We start from the raw sequence: 20,000 nt of genomic DNA, 5'->3' as shown, positions 1-20,000 counted from the left end.
ATTTATTTATGATAGAGAAAGAGAGAGAGAGAGAGAGAGAGGCAGAGACACAGGAGGAGGGAGAAGCAGGCTCCATGCCGGGAGCCCGACGTGGGACTCGATCCCGGGACTCCAGGATCGCGCTCTGGGCCAAAAGCAGGCGCTAAACCGCTGAGCCACCCAGGGATCCCCTTGCGGACATTTCTACAACCGATCGGGAACGACGCCCGCCGTCCGGTGTCCCGGATCTTTGGGGGTGAGGGCTCCAGGACGCCTCGGATGACGTTTCCAAGTGCGCCCTTCCCGGGGGCTGGAACCGGAACCGGAACCGGAACCGGGGCGGCATGGGTGGTTCGGAAGACGCGGCCGCCGCCGGCGGCGGCCGGTGCGCCCCCTAGCGGTGCAGATGTCCCCGTCCCGGGGAGGGGGAGGGGGAGCGGGAGGGGGAGCGGGAGCGGGAGCGGGAGCGGGAGCGGGAGCGGGAGCGAAACATCCCTAAGGAAGGCCCCGCTTGGGCGCCCGACGTTTTCCTGAGTCGGGGAAACGCTACTGGACCTGGGTGGATCCGGACCAGGCTGTGTCCCAGCTGCCCTGCGATCCCATATGCCTCACACCTGGACTCCCCGGGCGGGCGAGCCAGCTTTCTGGCCCTGCCTGCCTGAGCCTACCTCTCTATCTCTGGCATCCAACTTGCAACTTCAAGTCCCTGAGGTCGAGAGCTTCGGCTCTCTGGGTCCTGCTAGTAACCCAAACAGACAGACACCTTTGCCATGCCATGCCATGCCATGCCATGCCATGCCATGCCATGCCATGCCATTCCATTCCATTCCATTCCATACCACTTGCAATCAGGCATCTGCGAAATGAATATTGAGCAAGGGAATTCTCAGCCTTGAACGTTTCTGGGCCCCGCTCCCTTGGCTTTCGCACCGGCCAAAGGTCCAAAGGGCTCCGAGAAACCTCAGCACACGGGCTCTGTTTCCGTCCCTCTGAACACACGTTGCCTGTCTGTCTCCCTTATAATACAGAAACGGGGACGCCTGGGTGGCTCCGTGTGGAGCATCTGCCTTAGGGGCACGTCGTGATCACAGGATCCGGGGATCCAGCCCCACATCGAGCTCCTTGCATTGGAGCCTGCTTCTCCCTCTGCCTAGGTCTCTGCCCCTTTCTCTCTCTCTCTCTCTCTCTCTCTCTCTCTCTCTCTCTCTCAAAATCCGGCAAAAATAGAAAGAAAGAAAGAAAGAAAAGAAAGAAAGAAAAGAAAAGAAAAGAAAGAAAAGAAAAGAAAGAAAAGAAAAGAAAAGAAAGAAAAGAAAATTCCCTACGTTCGGACTTCCAGGTCACCCCATCAGAAAGATGCCTCGTGGGATGGGACCCAAGAGGTGGTCCAGAGAAATAAGGACCCGACTCCCCCCTACACACACACACACACTTCCCATGAGTCCAAATCATGAAGAAGACGGGGAAAGCAGGCCAGGCAGGCAGACGCCAGAAATCCGAAGTCCACACGCACGCACGCACGGACGAGCACCAGAACCGATGCCCAACCCACTGCCTGCGCCTCCACCTCTTTCAGAGGGCTGAAAGGCAACCACGGACAAGGCCTGTTTTCCAGGAGGAAACCGACATGAAGGAACAGGCGGCGTTGGAGGCGGAAGGCTGGAAGGTTGACGGATAGAGAAAGGAAAAGAGGGACAAGAGGGACGGGTGGACACCTGGGTGGCTCAGTGGTTGGGCGGCTGCCTTCCTCTCAGGGTGTGATGCGGGGGGGGGGGGGGGGGGGGGGGGGGGGGGGAGGTGGAAGGGATACCCTGGGGTCCTGTGCCCGCATCCGGTTCCCTGCCTGCGGGGAGCCTGCTTCTCCCTCTGCCTGTGTCTCTGTCTGCCTCTCTCTGTGTCTCTCAGGAGTAAATAAAGAAATCCTTAAAAAAAAAAAAAAAAAGGAAAAAAATAAAAACCTTTAAATCTGTCTCAGTCCGCCTCTCTCTGTGTCTCTCAGGAGTAAATAAAGAAATCCTTAAAAAAAAAAAAAAAGGAAAAAAATAAAAACCTTTAAATCTGTCTCAGTCCTGGCGGGGGCGGGGACTGCCTTGCCGCCTCTGCGCCTCCGCCTCCCCCGCGGCCCCCGCACCCCCCCCCCCCCCCCCGTTTCTGCAACACTCCTGTGGATGGAGTGGTCAACTCCTCTGCCATCATCCCGGGTGCCTCCAACGCCATCGCCGCCCCCCCTCCTCATCCCGCCGCCCCCCTGTAAGGAGCAAAAATCACCTGAGCCATTGGGCCACCACGGGAGCCTGACAGTGGGAGTGGGGAACACATAGATTGAGTTTTTAGAGGACGCGGGGCGGCGGGGGGGGGGGGGGCGGCTGGGGCGACATCTACGCCTTTGGAGCCAATGCATGGTTGTTGGTTTCCTTTATTTTTTGGAGGGGGGGTGCGGTGGAGTTTGAAGATATTTCTTTATTAGGATGCTCACCAGAATGACAGGCTGGCACTGTCCGTCTGATGTGATAAAGGATACATACATCTGATCCGATTCTGGCAGGAAACAGGCGTAAGGCCTCTCAGACCTGGTACCGAGCGTCCGTGAAAGACGACTCCATTCACCAGAGAGCATGTTTCCTTGATTCCGAGGTCTCTGCTGTAGCTTCCGGTCACGTCTCCGTGACTTGCTCAGACTTCATTCCGGCATCATCAGTGGACCCTCTCTTTCTTTCTTTCTTTCTTTCTTTCTTTCTTTCTTTTTCTTTTCTTTTTTTTTCCCTAGCCACTTCTCAACTCCTTACGTCAGCTGCCGCCTGTCTGACTCACCCAGGTAGCCTCGAATTCTGCAGCACATCTCTTTGGTACGCTGCTGCCCTGCCACCCTCAGGGGCATGGGTTGGGATTTGGGGGGGGGAAGGGGAACGATGTCACGTTACCGAAGCAGACGGCAGGAGCGTATTGGCAAATGACACTAGGACACCCGGACACCCCGCAGGCCCGCCCGCCCGAGGGCCTGCTTGGAGCGCACGAACACACACGTAGGGCACGTTCTTCTCTTCACGTGGCGCGGCGCGGCAGGCAGCGGAAGGTGTGGGATGACCTCCAGGGGCTCGGCGTCTGCAGCCAGCCATCAGGATGAACTCAGGGATGCCTCCGTGGAGGGTTTTGGTGGCTCCGTGAGCTCCTTTCCGAAGCTGCTTGTAGTTACAGGACTGCTGAACAAGCGTCCAGGAGTTTCTTGGTGAGGTGGGCATCTGCCACGGGGTAGGCCTTCGGATTTACATCGGCCTCAGTCATCTCTGCGTATCCGCGGTCCCTGTGGGTTTCCTGTAAAAAGACGTGTCCTGGGAGCTATCACCGTCACACTTCATACGGATGACCAGCTTTGCCCCCACCCACCCCCACCCCCACCCCCGCCGCCGTTGGGGTTGGGGTGGGCGGTGGGATGCGCTGTGCTCCCGTCACAGTTTGTGGGCCCTGGAATGGTGGTGATCGAGATACACCCCTCCGCCACCTCATTACAAAGAAACAAGACACTGTGGTGTCTTGTTAGACCCCACAGGCACAGCAAAGAAAAGGAGAACTACTTATCCCCTTGTTCCACCGGGACCGACCCGGATGGATGCCCGAGGGTCCAGGCCCCGAGGGACGGGCGTACTCAACTTTTGCTGTGAACTCAACGGATTAGTTAAGTTGTGCCTCTGAGGATTTGTCCACGGAAACTACTCCAAATGATCGATTTTGTCTGTCTCGTGTACTTTTCCTTGTTACGAGCAAGCAGGTAAAAGAAAGAAAGAAAGAAAGAAAGAAAGAAAGAAAGAAAGAAAGAAAGAAAGAAAGAAAAGAAAAAGATGAAAAAAGGTCTATAGGTTAAACTTTTACAATACCTTCCCAAATCTTTGGTGACCTGGAACTTTGAAGGTGTAACTAGCTTAATTGATAAATTGGGTTCAGTTCACCGGATACCTGGCGTCTGTCTTTCCAACAGAAGGTAAAATACTAGAGTGTGAGTCAATGAGACACCCAAGGTGGTTTTTTTTGTTTGGTGGTGTTGTGTTTTCCTCCTCCACCCCTTGCCCTTTTCTTCCTCCCCCCCCTCCCCCCACCTCAGTTTTTGTGTTTCTCTTTTGTCTGATTCAGGAAACCTGCCGATACCTGGGTGTGTTAGTAAACGTGTTTCAGGTTTGTTTGTTTCTTTTTTCCTTCCTCTTTTTTTTAAATTTTAATTCACAATTCATGAGACATACATACACACACACACACACACACACAGGCAGAGACACAGGCAGAGGGAGAAGCGGGCTCCCTGCAGGAACCCCCGATGTAGGACTCGATCCCGGGACTCCAGGATCACGCCCTGGGCCGAAGGCAGGTGCTAAACCGCTGAGCCACCCAGGGATCCCCTGTTTCGTGCTTCCTTAACAATTGTATCATACAGGGCAGCCCGTGTGGCTCAGCGTTTTAGTGCCACCTTCAGCCCAGGGCGTGATCCTGGAGTCCCGGGATCGAGTCCCACGTCAAGCTCCCTGCATTGGAGCCTGCTTCTCCCTCTGTCTTTGCCTCTCTCTCTCTCTCTCTCTCTCTCTCTCTCTCTCTCTCACACACACACACACACACACACACACACACACTAAATCTTAAAAAAAAAAAAAATTTGTGTCCTTACATGTTAGGTTTTTACAAAATGAACAGCGGAGAAATAACAGAAAACCAGCAGAGCCAGGCAGTAGGTTCGAGAGTGCTTTAATGGGGAGCGCTCCTGGGCGAGGTTCCATGACTCGGAGAGGTGGCCAGAGACAGGGAAGTCGCGCGGGGTTGGGGACTGTGGGGGTTTTTAAGCCTTCTTGGTTCCGGCTCTGGATCCGGGTGGGTCCCTTGCCAAATTAGACAAGGGAACACTGTGTCCTTAGGTGATTGGCTGGGGGGGTGGGGTGGGGTAGTATCGGGGGAGGGGGCGGGGGTGGTTCCTGGCTGGAAAGTCCTGGATGGAAAGTTTCGGTTTCCCATCTAGGCTTCGACTTACTGGAGATGATGTGGTGGTCAGGGCTGCTGCTTTGACGGGAAGATCAGCCATTTTGACCCAGTTTGAGATGTCCGCCATTTTGGGTGCCCCTGTCTCTCAGCCAGCCCAACAATACATACGCATACACACACACACACACACACACACACACACACACACACACACGTGTTTCTAAAAACTATCACATGTATTCATCCATTTGACAATCTAAGGATTTCTGGTATGATAGGCAATGTGCCCGTGGTTCCTACTGGCTTTTCACCAGAGACTGAGGTTTCTAGGAGTTAACAGTCTGCCGCCTGGGTGGCTCAGTGGTTGAGGGGTTGAGCATCGGCCTTTGGGTCAGGGCCCAATTCTGGGGCGGCGGGGGGGGGGGGGGGGGGGGAGTGTCCGAGTCCGGACCCATTTCCACATCTGGCTCCCTGTGGGGAGCCTGCTTCTGCCTATGTCTCTGTCTCTGTCTCTGTCTCTCCCTTCCCCCTTCACAAAGTGCTCTCTCTCTCTCTCTCTCTCTCTCTCTCCTCTCTCCTCGCTCCTCGCTCCTCGCTCAAAAAGTGTAAAATAAGTACAATTTTTAAAAATCTGCCACATGGAATCGAGACTACTGGTTAACGACAAGGAAAACAACCTCTGTGTGTGAGATAGTAGGAGACATGTAGAAAATGCGGGTGGTGGTGGTGGTGGTGGTGGTGGTGGTGGTGGTTAAAGAAAATGAATCTGTCCTGAAATGACTCTGGCTTTTTTTTTTTTTTTTTTTTTTTTAAGATTTTATTTACTTATTCATGAGATGAGAGACACAGGGACAGGCAGACACAAGGGAAGCAGGCTCCATGCGAGGACCCTGATATGGGACTCAGTCCCAGGAGTCTGGGATCACGTCCTGAGCCCAAGCCAGACGATCAAAGGCTGAGGCACACGGGCGTCCCAAAGCCCAGCTATTTAGAGAAAGAACACTTAAGACTCACGGAACGGGGGATCCCTGGGTGGCGCAGCGGTTTGGCGCCTGCCTTTGGCCCAGGGCGCGATCCTGGAGGCCCGGGATCGGAATCCCACGTCGGGCTCCTGGTGCATGGAGCCTGCTTCTCCCTCTGCCTGTGTCTCTGCCTCTCTCTCTCTCTCTCTCTCTCTCTCTCTCTCTCTCTCTCTGTATGACTATCAAAAATAAATAATTAAAAAAAAAAAAAAAGACTGACGGAACGGAAAAAGAAATTATAGAAGGGATTTCTGAAGGAGATTTTTGAGATTTGTTTTTGGTTTTCTTTTCTTTTTTTTTTTTTTTGGATTTTACTTATGTATTCATGGGAGAGAGAGAGAGAGAGACAGAGAGAGAAAGAGAGAGACAGAGACAGACAAAGAGAGACAGAGACAGACAGAGAGATAGAGAGAGACAGAGAGAGAGAGAGAGAGAGAAAGGAAGAGAGACAGACAGAGAGAAGGGGAGAGAGACACAGAGAGAGACAGGCAGAGAAAAGAGAGGCAGAGAGATAAAGAGAGACAGACAGAGAGAGACAGAGAGATAAAGAGAGACAGAGACGGAGAAAGCGAGACAGAGACAGAGAAAGAGAGAGAGACAGGGAGAGAGAGAGAGAGAGAGAGAGAGAGAGAGAGACACAGGCAGGGGAAGAAGTAGGCTCCACTGGGGAGCCCGATGCGGGTCTGGATCCCAGGACCCCTGGGATCAGGCCCTGAGCCAAAGGCAGACCTTCCACCACCGCTGAGCCACCCAAGGCGTCCCAGAAGCAGACTCTTTGAAAAGTAATTGTAGGCGTGGTCAGGACGGACTGAGATTGGGAGAAGTGGGTTTTACTAGTATACTGGTGTACAACTGAGATTTGGCTCTTCTCTCTGCTAAAATGACGAGATTCTCTTGCATTGGTAGTCTACTCTTGATAAGAGTGTGAACAGAGAAGAAAAGACAAAGACAATGTGCTTTTTTGTTTGTTTGTTTGTTTGGCTTGGCTTGGCTTGGTTTGGTTTGGTTTGGTTTGGTTGGGGTTTTTTTGTTTGTTTGTTTTTGGGTGTGTGTGTGTGTGTGTGTGTGTGTGTGTGTTTCTCCCTTTACCTGCCCAGAACAGCAAGGTTTTTAGATTCCTTTTTTTTTTTTTTTTTTTTTTGGTGGTTGTTGTTGTTGTTGTTGTTGTTGTTTAACTTTTTCTGTTATTTACTTATTTATTTTATTTTTTGGATTCGTTTTTATCCGGTCTTCCCCTACGTAAGAGTGAACACTTCTCCACGTTAAAGGAGCTTCATTTTGGGGGACAACTCTAAGAGCACCTGTAGAATCTCCTAGGGGCCACCTTGGCGAAAGAGACAATGAAGATTTCCGTTTTGTTATGATCCGTGATCCTTTGTAGGCATGTGCCTTGAAAACTTCTGAGATGTTTTTGGTTGGCTGGTTGGCTGCCTGGCTGTCTGTCTACTGGTTCCTTCATCCGTTCGTGGATTCTCAGCGGATCCCAGAATGCCAAACCCTAAATAGAGTCTCTTGACTACTATAGGTCGTTTACCTGTTATGGGAAGGACCGTGAGAAGCACTGTCAGACAAAGAATCATAAGCCCTCTTAGATTATATTGCGTGGGTGAATGCTGCCGGTGTTCCAAACACGAAATGAAATTCCTAAACTTGTAACGTGTCCTGGTAGAGTGCCATCACTCCACATTCGAACTGGTTAAATGCTCTGCGTGCGTGCCTGCGTGTGTTGTGTGTGAGTGTGTGTGTGTGTGTGTGTGTGTGTGTGTGACAGAAACTGGTCGGATTTTCCTCTCGACTGCATTATAATGAATTCTCATCGGGTCTTTAGGCACGTCCGTCCGTGGGTGACCTCCCTGTCACGTGCAGGTGTTGTTCGGAAGGTCTTGCAACGATACGGTCCGCCTTTCAGAAGATTCGCGGAAAGCACTCTGGACGGATCCCGGTGTCTGGTCATCCTGAGATCGTCCAACTACATACAGTAGGAGTTGCCGGAACTAATGAAAAAGCTGCATGGAAGCCGAACAGAAAGGAACAACGTGGAACTGAATGAGCTCCACGAAACCCTGAACAGAGTTCAGAAACTCTCAGTGAGTCATCTTCCTTTTTTTTTTTTTGGCGATTGTTAAATCCTCTTCAGAAGGTCGGTGGGAATCCGTTCTCATTGTAACCAGACACCGTTGGAAGGATCCCCTGTATCACCAAGGCCTTCCCTGAGTAGAATGGCGTCTGTTTCTCTTTCTTTCGACCTCCCCCAGTCCCCACGCCGCCCTCCCCTCCTCCCTCCCCTCCCCCCTCCCCTCCCCTCTCCCCCCCCGCCCCCCCCCCCCCCCCCCCGGGGTCCATTTGTCAAAGTGATCTCTACTCCCAAGGTAGGGCTCGCACTCAGGACCTGGAGGTCAAGAGCCGTGCTCTCTACTGACCGAGCGGGCCACGGGCCCCTGGAATCGCATCCTAAGACTCAGATAGGATCAGACAGCCTGGAGACACTCAGATCCACTTCTCGGGGAGCCAGCGGAGCCCCTCGGAAACCCTGAGCCTGATACCTTCCTTCCAGAGGTCGCCACGGCCTCACTGGGCGAGTCAAGAGTGCCACCTCCTGGCGGACGAAACCGAGAGTCAGCTGCTTAACCTCAGCGAGCCTCCCAGGTTGCCCCTCCAAGGTGCTTGGAAATGCTGAGGCTCAACAACACCGGAACCACAACAACCGGAAGAACAGAAAAGAAGAGCCAAAGGGATGCTGAAGTTCTTCCTTCTGGCCTTGCCTTTACAGGCGTGTGCCGTCTGCGACCACGCCTGTCTCCGAGGACAGGAAGAAAAGAGTCCAGATGGCTGAACCGGGGTTCTGCACTCTGCGGACCACAGGAACCCCCTCCAGCCTGACCCAGGAACTCCCTTACTCTGAGCCAGGGACAGGGGGTCTTGTTTTGTGTTTCGGTTGTGGTCCAAAAGACAGGCGTCACCTACGGTGGAACCTTGTAACCCTTTCTAAGCCTAGAGTCGCTCAGCGGCATTACATACCTTCACACATCCTCCTCGCCAAGTTATCTGTCCATTCCATTTTTTAACTCTCTTTTTTTTAATTTTTAAAATTTTATTTATTTATTTATCTATTTATTTATCTATTTATTTATTTATTCATTCATTTATTATTCATTCATTCATTCATTCATTCATTATTTTTAAGGATTTTTTTTTTTAGTCAGGGAGAGAGAGAGAGAGAGAGAGAGAGAGAGGGAGAGAGGGAGAGAGGCAGAGAGGCAGAGACACAGACAGAGGGAGAAGCAGGCTCCATGCAGGGAGCCCGATGTGGGACTGGATCCCGGGTCTCCAGGATCACACCACAGGCTGCAGGCGGCGCCAAACCGCTGCGCCACCCAGGGATCCCTTAAGTTTAATTTCTTAAACTGTATTGATCGGGCATGGGATCTCTGCCTCTCTCTCTCTCTCTCTCTCTCTCTCTCTCTCTCTCTCTCTCTCTCTCGAATAAATAAATACATACATACATACATACATACATACATACATAAAATCTTTAACAAATAAATGAATAAATAAACTGTATTTATTCAAGGGAGACACACAGAAGGAGGCCGGGAGGCAGGCAGAGGGAGAAGCAGGCTCCACGCGGGGAGCCCGGTGCGGTGCTGGATCCCCAAAACGCTGTGATGATGCCGGGAGCCGAGTGGAAGGCAGCCGCTCAAACGCGGGTATGCCACCCGGGCACACCTCGTCCGCACCTCTTCCTTCCCACCGCCACCCACGGTCTTGCGCGTTCGTTCATCTGGTTCCCACACACAGGACCTCGTGCTCCAGGTCTATCCCTAGACACACCCTAGGATCCCCAACTAGGGAATAGGTTCAGATGGGACCGATGCTCATGGGACCGTGCTCCTGTTTGAGGACTGTCCTCGGTTGCTGTAGCGGTGGCGGCGAGACAAAGGGTCTCTCTCCACACACCGCACAGGGTGTCGCGTCACGTCGTGGGGAGATGACGCGGGAAGGACGGGTTTCGGTTGGCGGACATTTCTACATCCCATCTGGGAACCGCTCCCACCCCCCCCACCCTCCGGTGTCCCGGATCTGTAGGAGTGAGGGCAGCAGGAAGCCTCCCATGGATGATATTTGCAAGTGCGCCCTTGCCTGGGGCCGGAGCCTGGGCCGGAACCGGAACCGGAACCGGACATGGAACCGGTGCAGCCTGGGTGGTTCGGAAGGCAGGCGCCTGCGGGACCGACCGGTGGCCAGCGTGTGGGGGTGGGCGCGTGGGCGGGTGGGGGGCATGCCCCGAGTGGGGCAGATGTCCCCAACCCAAGGAGGCGGAGGAGGAAAGCCACCCCAAGGCCCCTCTTTGGCGCCCCGTCCTGCCGTCCTGTGTCAGGAAACGCTACTGACCCGGGCGGATCCGGACCAGGCTGCGACCCAGCTGCCCTGCGATCCCACATTCCTCACACCTGGACTCACCGGTGTGGCGCCTGCCTTTCCGGCTCTGCCTGCCTGCCTGCCTGCCTGCCTGCCTGCCTAACTATCTCTGCATCCAACTGGCGACTTTCAGTCCGTGAGGTTGGGGGCTTCGACTCTCTGGGTCTTGGCTAGAACCCAAACAGAGAAAGACGTTTGCCATACGATAGGTAGATACCACTTTCAATTAAGCGTCTGTGAAATGATTATGGAGGAAGGAAATTCTCGGCCTTGAACGTTTCTGGGCCCTGCTCCAATGGCTTTCACACTGACCCAGGGCCAAACGGCTCACAGAAAACTCAGCACTAGTTGGGCTCTATTTCCGTGCCACTGAATGCACGTTGCCTGTCTGCCTCCCCTGAAAAGTCAAGCAACGGGGACGCCTGGGTAGCTCCGTGTTCAGCATCTGCCTTGGGGTCAGGTCATCATCCTGGGGTCCTGGGGCCCCGGCTCCCACTTGGGGCTCCCCGCGGGGAGCCTGCTTCTCTCTGCAGTCTGTCAATGCCTGTCTCTGTGTGTCTCTCATGGATAAATAAAGAACACCTCTAAAACAGGAAAGAATGAATGATTCATTAAAAGGACTGACTGACTGACTGACTGACTGAACTGATCGGCTGACCGACTGACCGGCTGAATGAATGTATACATAAGCAAGCCAGGAAGCAAGCAAGCAAGCAAGCAAGCAAGCAAGCAAGCAAATGAACAAATGAAATCGATGAAGGGGTGCGTGACTGCTGGCTGGCACTGTCGGGGGAGTGTGGGACTCTATATTTCTCGGTTGCGAGGATGAGCCCTAACCTGGGTGTAAACATCGCATACACCTAAAATCTTCTGGAAAAAAAAAATTAAAAGAAAAAAAGAAAAAGAAAAAGGTGGGCAGCCCGGGTGGCTCGGCGGTTGAGCGCCGCCTTCAGCCCGGGGCCTGATCCTGGAGGCCCGGCATCAGAGTCCCACGTCGGGTTCCAAGCATGGAGCCTGCTTCTCCCTCTGCCTGTGTGTCCGACTCTCTCACTCACTGTGTCTCAGGAGAAAATAAACAGAATCTTTACAAAAAGGAAAAAAAAAAAAGTTGTGTTGTTTTGTTTTGTTTTGTTTTGTTTTGTTTTGTTTCGATCGGATCGATCGATCACTAAAAGGCAACCTGCCAAAACTGACGATGAGAAAACGGAAGAAAACCTTCCTGGTTCCCACAGAGTTCAAGCCCTACAGCCTTGCCCGTACCAAGATCAGAGAATAAACTGTCCACTCTCTACGGCGTCCCTCCTCCCGAGGACGCCCCAGCTCCTTATGGAGCATGCACACGCACGTGCACGCGCACGCAGAAAAGCGGGGCGAACCGAACCAGACCCTAGAGAACCCTGCAGCGAAGGTTGAGCACACGACACACACACACACACACACACACACACACACACACACACGCACACACACCCCCCGCCAGCCACAGGAAACTCTGGCAGGCTACCCCTGGGCTGCTTAGGGGGCCTATACTTACTTGCAAGTGCTCACTGACCTGGGACATGTGGAAGGGGAACCTGAGGCTCAGATGGCCCAAACCGGGTGAATGGGGTGCTTTGCTCATGCCTGAATGCTATGCTCTCCACGATTAGAGAAAGCTGGCAATGAGGCCAGCCCAGGGACCAGAACCTAACCTAAAAATCCCTCTGGCTCCATCAGTAATGTCCCGACTGTTGGTGAGGAACCAGTGCTCGGCTGGCTCGGGGAGACAGACGCTCTGGTCTTCTTCGGGTTGGGTTGTTGCTGCGGCTTTGGGTATCTTTGCAGGAAACCGGCCTCTTCTCTTTCGAAATGGAAACCAAAGGATGGATGGGGTCCGGACGCGGTCACGCTCGCTGGCCACTGGAGTTGTTGTCACCCAGCCAGCGGGGAGATCGGAACATCGGGTCTTTCGTGACCTCTCCACAGATAGGAGTGAGACCAAGGCTATATACTTTGTTGGCATCTCGTCTGTGTCTACGTGTCCCTATGGGTTCTACGAGGGAGAGGTTTCCTCTACCTCCGGATGCTATATTGCTGACATCCCTTTGTAAAGGAACTGTAGCTTAGGAGTTCAAAGGCCGGCGCGGGTAAAAATCGGGAACAGGACAGCTCGGAGAGATAAGGACGAGTGACAATATTTCACAAGTTCCCACGATCTGGGATGAAGTTCTGTTCGTTCGTTCGTTCGTTCGTTCGTTCGTCCGTCCATCCGTCTGTCCGTCCGTCCGTTCGTTCATCCGTCCGTCCGTCCGTCCGTCCGTTCGTTCGTTCGTTCGGGACCCCCGGTTTCTCAGCGGTTAAGCGTCTGCCTTCATCTCAGGGCCCGATCATGCCGGTCCGGGATCCTTTCCTGCATCTGTCTCCTTGCGGGGACCTGCTTCTGCCCATGTCTCTGTCTCTGTCTCTGTCTCTCTCTCTCACACGGGAATAAAGAAACAAAATAGTTTAAAAAAGGAAAGATGCTCGGTCGGTCTCGCACTCTCTCCCTCTCCCTCCTCCTCCTCCCCCTTCCCCACTTCACACAGTGCTCTCTCTCTGAAAGAAAGCTAATATATTACAATTTTGCAAAAGCCTGCCAATGGAATGGAGACTACTGGAGAACGATAAGGAAAACAACTCCGTGTGTGACAAGTAGGAGACGTGTAGGAAACGTACAAGGCGTGAGAATACATGTTTTGGTGAGGGAAAAGAAAATAATTCTGTCCTGAAATAATGAGCCTGGCTTTTTTTTTTTTTTTTTTTTTTTTAAGATTTTATTTACTTGGGATCCCTGGGTGGCGCAGCGGTTTGGCGCCTGCCTTTGGCCCAGGGCGCGATCCTGGAGACCCGGGATCGAATCCCACGTCGGGCTCCCGGTGCATGGAGCCTGCTTCTCCCTCTGCCTGTGTCTCTGGCTCTGTCTCTCCTTCTATCTCTCAAGAATAAATAAATAAAATCTTAAAAAAAAAAGATTTTATTTACTTAATAGGGAGGGAGGGAGGGAGGGAGGGAGGGACAGAGGGAGGCAGAGAGAGGGAAAAGAAGGCTCCATGCAAGGAGCCGGGTATGGGACCCGATCCCAGGAGTCCGGGATCACGTCCTGAGCCAAAGCCAGATGCTCAAATGACGACCAGCCACCAGGCATCCCAGAGCCTGCTTCTTTAGACAAAGAACACTTAAGGCTGAATCTGAACAAAAAAGACCATTGTAGAAGGGGTTTCTGAAGGAAACAACTAGGGAATTTCTTTAAAGTTTTTATTTATGTATTCGTGAGAGACTCACAGAGAGAGACACAGAGACAGAGGTGCAGAGACACGGGAGGAGAGAGAAGTGGGATCCACGCAGGGAGCCCACTGTGGGACTGGATCCCTGGCCCCCCCGGGATCACACCATGAGCCAAAGGCAGAGGTTCAACCACTGAAACACCCAGGCGTCCTGGAAGCGGATTTTTTTGAAAAGGAATTGTATGCATGCTCAGGACAGACTGAGATTGGGAGAAGTGAGCTTTACTAGTACACTGGTATAGCATTAAGACTCGGCTCTTGTCTCTGTTAAAATGAAGAGATTTCCTTGCGTTGGTAGTCTAATCACGGCAAGGGATTGTGAACGGAGAAGAAAAAAATATGTTATTATTTTCCCTCTCCAGACCAGCCAAGTTTTTATATTCCTTTTTATCCACGAATTACCTCCGTGAGAGAGTGAAAACTTCTCAATATTAAAGGAGCTACATTTTGGGGACAACTCTATAAGCTCCTGTGGAATCTCCTAGGGCCACCCTGGCGAAACAGATACTGATGTTGTTTTCAGTTTTGTAATGACCCATGATCCTTTATAGGCCTGGGCCTTGAAAGCTTCTGAGATGTTGGTTGGTTGGTTGGATGGATGGATGGATGGATGGATGGATGGATGGATTGTGTATCTGGCTGGCCGGCTGGCTGCTCAGCTGTTTGCTGGTTCCTTCATCCGTTCATTCATGGATTTTCAGCGGATCCCAGAAAAGTCTAGCCCTAAGTTGAGTCTCTTGACTAACATAGGTCGTTTACCTGCTATGTGAAGGCACGTGAGAAGCAGCGTCAGACAAAGAATCATAAGCCCTCTTAGATTATATTGGTTGTGTGAATGCTGTGGGTGTTCCAAAAGCGACATAAAGTCGTAAAGTGGTAACGTGCCCCGGTACATTGTTAAAATGCTGCGTGTGACAAATCATAATCCGTTTTTCTCCTCGACTGCACTCTAGCCAACTCTCCTCGGGTCTGTAACCACGTCCACCGGTGACCGCCATGTCATGTACAGGTGTTCTGATGCTCTTGCAAAAACAAACAAACAACACACACACACACACACACACACACACACACACACACACACTTATTTATTTATTTATTTGTTTGTTTGTTTGTTTGTTTGTTTGTTTATTTTTCCCAGATTCCAGAAGAACCACGCAAAGGACTTTTGACACATCTCAGTTTCTGGTCACCCCGAGATCATCGAACAACAGTATGAATTGCCAGAACTAGTGAAATAGCTGCATTTGCCCAGAACAAAACCAGGGACGCCTGGGTGGCTCAGCGGTGGAGCCTCTGCCTTGGGCTTAGGGCGTGACCCCGGAGTCCCCGGATGGAGTCCCGCATCAGGCTCCCTGCATGGAGCCTGTTTCTCTCTCTCTCTCTCTCTCTCTCTCTCTCTCTCTCTCTCTCTCTCTCTCATACATGAATAAAATCTTAAAAAAACAGAACTAAAAGGAACAACATGGAACTGAAAAGAGCGAAAGACAATGATGACTGGTTTCTTTGTTTTTGTTTTTTAAAGATTTTATTTAGTTATTCACGAGAGACACAATGAGAGAGAGAGAGGCAGAGACACAGGCAGAGGGAGAAGCAGGCTCTGCAGGGAGAGACCCATGCGGGACTCCAGGATCACACCCTGAGCCAAAGGCAGCCGCTCCCACCACTGAACCACCCAGGCATCCTGATGACCCTTTTTAAAGGACTCTTGTTCAAATTACTGCTGATCCCCTCATGTTTGCTCTTCCAGTTTGAAGGAAACTTTGTAGAGATATCTATACCTTAGAGAAATTTTAGGAACGTGTGAGATTGTAAACAAATTAAAATCCTTATCCTTGGGCAGCCCGGGTGGCTCAGCGGTTTAGCGCTGCCTTCAGCCCAGGCCGTGATCCTGGAGACCCTGCATGGAGCCTGCTTCTCCCTCTGCCTGTGTCTCTGCCTCTCTCTCTCTCTCTCTCTCTCTCTCTCTCTCTCAATCTCTCTCTCTCTCTCTCTCTCTCTCTGTGTTTGTATCTCTCATGAATAAATACATAAAACCTAAAGAAAAAAAAAATCTTCAAAATCCTTATCTTTTCTCCCTACCTGTGACCCGTCAGTGTTCAGAAACTCTCAGTGAGTTATCTCTTTTCTTTTCTTTTCTTTTCTTTTCTTTTCTTTTCTTTCTTTTCTTTTCTTTTCTTCTCTTTCTTTCTTTTCTTTCTCTCTCTTTTTCTAATGAGTTATCTTTCTTTTATGGCAATTGCCAATCATCTGCGTGAGCTCTGTTCTGTGGGAATACGTTCTCATTGTAACCGGCCACTGTTGGAAGAATCCCTTGTATCACCAAGGCCTGCCTTCCTTGAGTGCAATGGCATCTGTTTTTCTTTTCTCTTCTCTTCCTCCACCGCCCCCCGCCCCCCCCCCCCAGGTTTATTTTTCAGAGTGATCTCTACTCCCAACGTAGGGCTCCCACTCACGACCTGGAGGTCAAGAGTCGTGCTCTCTACTGACCGAGCGGGCCACGGGCCCCTGGAATCGCATCCTAAGACTCAGATAGGATCAGACAGCCTGGAGACACTCAGATCCACTTCTCGGGGAGCCAGCGGAGCCCCTCGGAAACCCTGAGCCTGATACCTTCCTTCCAGAGGTCGCCACGGCCTCACTGGGCGAGTCAAGAGTGCCACCTCCTGGCGGACGAAACCGAGAGTCAGCTGCTTAACCCCAGCGAGCCTCCCAGGTGCCCCTACAAGGTGCTTGGAAATGTTGAGGTTCTTCCCTCTTGCCTTGCTTTTGCAGGGATGATGACAGTGACCACGTCTGTCTACCTGGTGAGGAAGAGGAAACAATTCCAGGTTGCTGAACCCTGGTTTTCCACACTGCAGACGACAGGATATCACCCCCTCCCCCTCTTTCAACCTGACCCAGGAATTCCCTTACGCTGAGCCAAGGACAGGGTGGGGTGGTGGTGGTGGTGGTGGTGGTGGGGGGGGGGTCTTGTTGTTGTTGTTGTTGTTTGTTTTGTTTTGTTTTCCCAGTTGTGGTAAAAAAGAAAAATAGACGTCACCTACAATGGAATGTTGTAGTCGTTTCTTTCTTTCTTTCTTTTTTTTTAAATATTTTATTTATTTATTCATGAGAGACACAGAGACAGAGACACAGGCAGAGGGAGAAGCAGACTCTATGCAGGGAGCCTGACGTGGGACTGGATCCTGGGTCTCCAGGATCAGGCCTTGGGCTGAAGGCAGACGCTAAACCGCTGAGCCACCCGGGGATCCCTGGACGCTCAACCGCTGAGCCACCCAGGCGCCCCATTCGTACTTAAGTTATTGAGAGTTCGTTCCTTCATTTTTCATCATCTCTAGACCCAGCGTAGGGCTCGAACTCACAAGCCTGACTGCAATCAAAAGTTGAGTGCTCTTCCGACTGAGCGGGCCTGCGGGGGTGGGGGTGGGGGTGGGGTGGGCCCGGGGCGGAAGCTTCTGCCCTTTCATGTTTTCAAGCTCAGAGTCACGTTTTGTCCGGGGACAGCCCCACCCCCCAACCCTTCCGTGCGGAGGTGCCATCTGTCGGGCTGGTTCATGTTTGTCCATCTTCCTTACTCCTTTTAGTAGACAGAAGGTGGCTTGTGACACAGCCGGTGACTACTTCGAATGAGACTGAGGATTTCCCTTGGGAAGTGGGTGCGAGAGGGAGGACAGGTCGATGGGGAACCAGGAAACTGCTGGCCCTTCCCTTCAGAGGAAAAAGTGTGCTTGTTGGGCCCTCACCCAGGGTGGATGAGTCAGAACTGTCCCTGGCCAGGCCTCCCTTAGTCCTTCGCCCTTATCACTCCATGCCTGTGTTTGGCCTCTGGACCCTAAGACACCACGGTCATGTGTTTAACTCCCCATCAGATTCACCAGACCCCGCCATGCCACGCCCTCCCAGATGCACCCCCACCCCTGGAAGGCATTAGAGTGAGATGGCATCCTCCACATCCAGGATTGATTCCCAAAGGGTTTATTGGGGTTTCCTGGGTCAGGAAACCAGGGGGGGTCGCTTTTGGACCCCAAACAATGTGAGTTCTTCATACATCCTCTTTGCCCTTCTCTTTCCCCCTCCCCTCCCCTCCTCTTCTCTTCTCTTTTCTTCTGTCCCCTCCCCCACAGTTTGGGAGCCGCAGCCTGAGGGTTGGGGGAGGTGCAGAAAGCCATTCAATGGAGAGAAGTCCCAGGCTCGGACTGTAACAGACAACCATGTGCATTTGAATGAAATGATTGAATGAGGGCCATTGGAATGGATGGCCCTGAACCTCCCTTCTGCCACCCGCCACCCTCCATCCCCGCCCCCAACCAACCCTGAGTCCTCTGGTGGATTTGGGAATGGAAGGCGTGTGTGTGTGTGTGTGTGTGTGTGTGTGTGTGTGTGTGTGTTTACACGGACGCACCCGCGGAGGGTGGTGGGGCATGCTCACGTTGGCTCCTGCAAACTCCATTCATTCTGGGAATGTTCTATTGTTTCTGCTGAGTTGCCAGTTGCTGCGATGAGCCAAGCTATACTCCTTCCGTTGCCTAGTTCTTAAAAAGGCCGAGTCTCCGGTTTTCTCGGTGAATGGACTGACCCACACCTTCCCATCCCGCCGGACCCCTTCTGCAAATACTTGCACTCAAAGGGTTCTTTCACTTCGTCCAGAAAACAAACATCAGCCACCCACACCCACCCCATTGCCACAGATACGCAACCCACACAACAAAACTCCAGGTGGCCTCCTTCTGCCTCCATGTACTTTAGAGAGTCACTGTCTTAGACATGCCTTAGGCTCAAGGACTTGATGCTGTCTCCCTTTCTGTGGCACGGTCCCATCCCCCGTTAGGCCCAAAGTAGAATTGAATTGCATGACCACACTGCTACACTGCTCGCGGGAGCTGGAGAAGATATGCTAACGTGACTGACCTGATGGGAGCACTGTCCATTTGAAAGGACCTACAGGCCGAGGCGTCTACAAACATGCTCCCTGGAAGTCTTTGGCATTCACATGCCTCTGATGAAATCATTGCTCTGGAAACTCCAGCATCTATAGCCGATCTTGTTGTCCATGGTCTTCTGACCATTACTCGTCCTCTGTTCGCCTGACATTCTGCCCAATTGTCCACGGAGAAATTAGACCCCATCCCGTGAGAGCCGAATCCGATTCCTCTGCTCACCCCCACGACAGACAGAGAAGAATATGCACAGGTCTGTGCCCGCCCATCTTCTCTTTCTCTGCCACGCCACGCCACGCCACGCCAGGCCACGCCAGGCCACGGCAGAAGAAAATGTGGCCCGCCCTCCCTTCTCCTGTCAAAAGTCAAATCTGAGATATGACTTGGATACGAAGGAAACCAGATTACTGTTTTGAATCATAGACACATTGATTGATTGAAGATTTTATTTAGGTAGTCATGAGACGCGCGCGCGCGCGCACGCACGCACACGCACGCACGCACGGACGGACGCACGCACGGACGGACGCACGCACGGACGCACGCACGCAGGCACGCACGCACGGACGCACGCAGAGGCAGAGACGCAGGCAGAGGGAGAAGGAGACTCCATCCATGCAGGGAGCCCGCTGTGGGACTCGACTCCAGGACCCCGGGATCACGCCCTGGGCCAAAGGCAGGCGCTCAGCCGCTGAGCCACCCCGGCCTCCCTACCTGGAGACACTTTGATAGAGTAGCAGCAGCAGCAAAGAAACACAGGCACACCGCCGCTCCCCCCACCCCCCCAGGTGAAAGAAGGTCCTGCTGACTCCCCTCCTTTTCCTCTGAGAAGAGAAGCACACCCCCTCTCCTGCCCCTGGAAGGTGCCTTGGAGGGGAGCGCCAGGAGGGGAGTGAATGACATTCTTCTCTTCAAGGACAGGAAGTGGAGCATGAGCAGGAGAATTCTGGAGAAACAGATTGTGTTATAGAAAAGAAAAGAAAAGAAAAGAGAAAATCCTTATGTTCTTTGAGCCTCCCCCCCCCCCCCCCATGGAGTTCCTCTTCCACAACCTCTTCTCATTCAACCCAATAGACAAGTATTTGGGGGGGGGGGGGGTCAGGTCCCAGACGCTGAGAGGGTGGAGGTGAAGGTGGTGCGGGGGAGGGGGGGGCACACCTTCCTCTCCAGCGCCTTTGGTTCAGACCTCCTTCGTGGACTCCCTCCCTCCTTCCTTCCTCTTCTAAATATACAAATTAAATCCTAAAAAGAAAAAGGAAGGACACGAGAAAAAACAGTGCATCCGTTGCTGTCCTAGGAGTGCTCCCGGGGCCCTCCGCCCGTCCCCGGGCCGAGAGGCGAGATCCGAGGCGTCCTGACGGCCTCGCCGCCCGGATCTG

This window comes from Vulpes vulpes, unplaced genomic scaffold (genome assembly GCF_048418805.1).
Source record: "Vulpes vulpes isolate BD-2025 unplaced genomic scaffold, VulVul3 u000000771, whole genome shotgun sequence".
Taxonomy (NCBI): domain Eukaryota; kingdom Metazoa; phylum Chordata; class Mammalia; order Carnivora; family Canidae; genus Vulpes; species Vulpes vulpes.
This window is presented reverse-complemented; position numbering follows the sequence as displayed.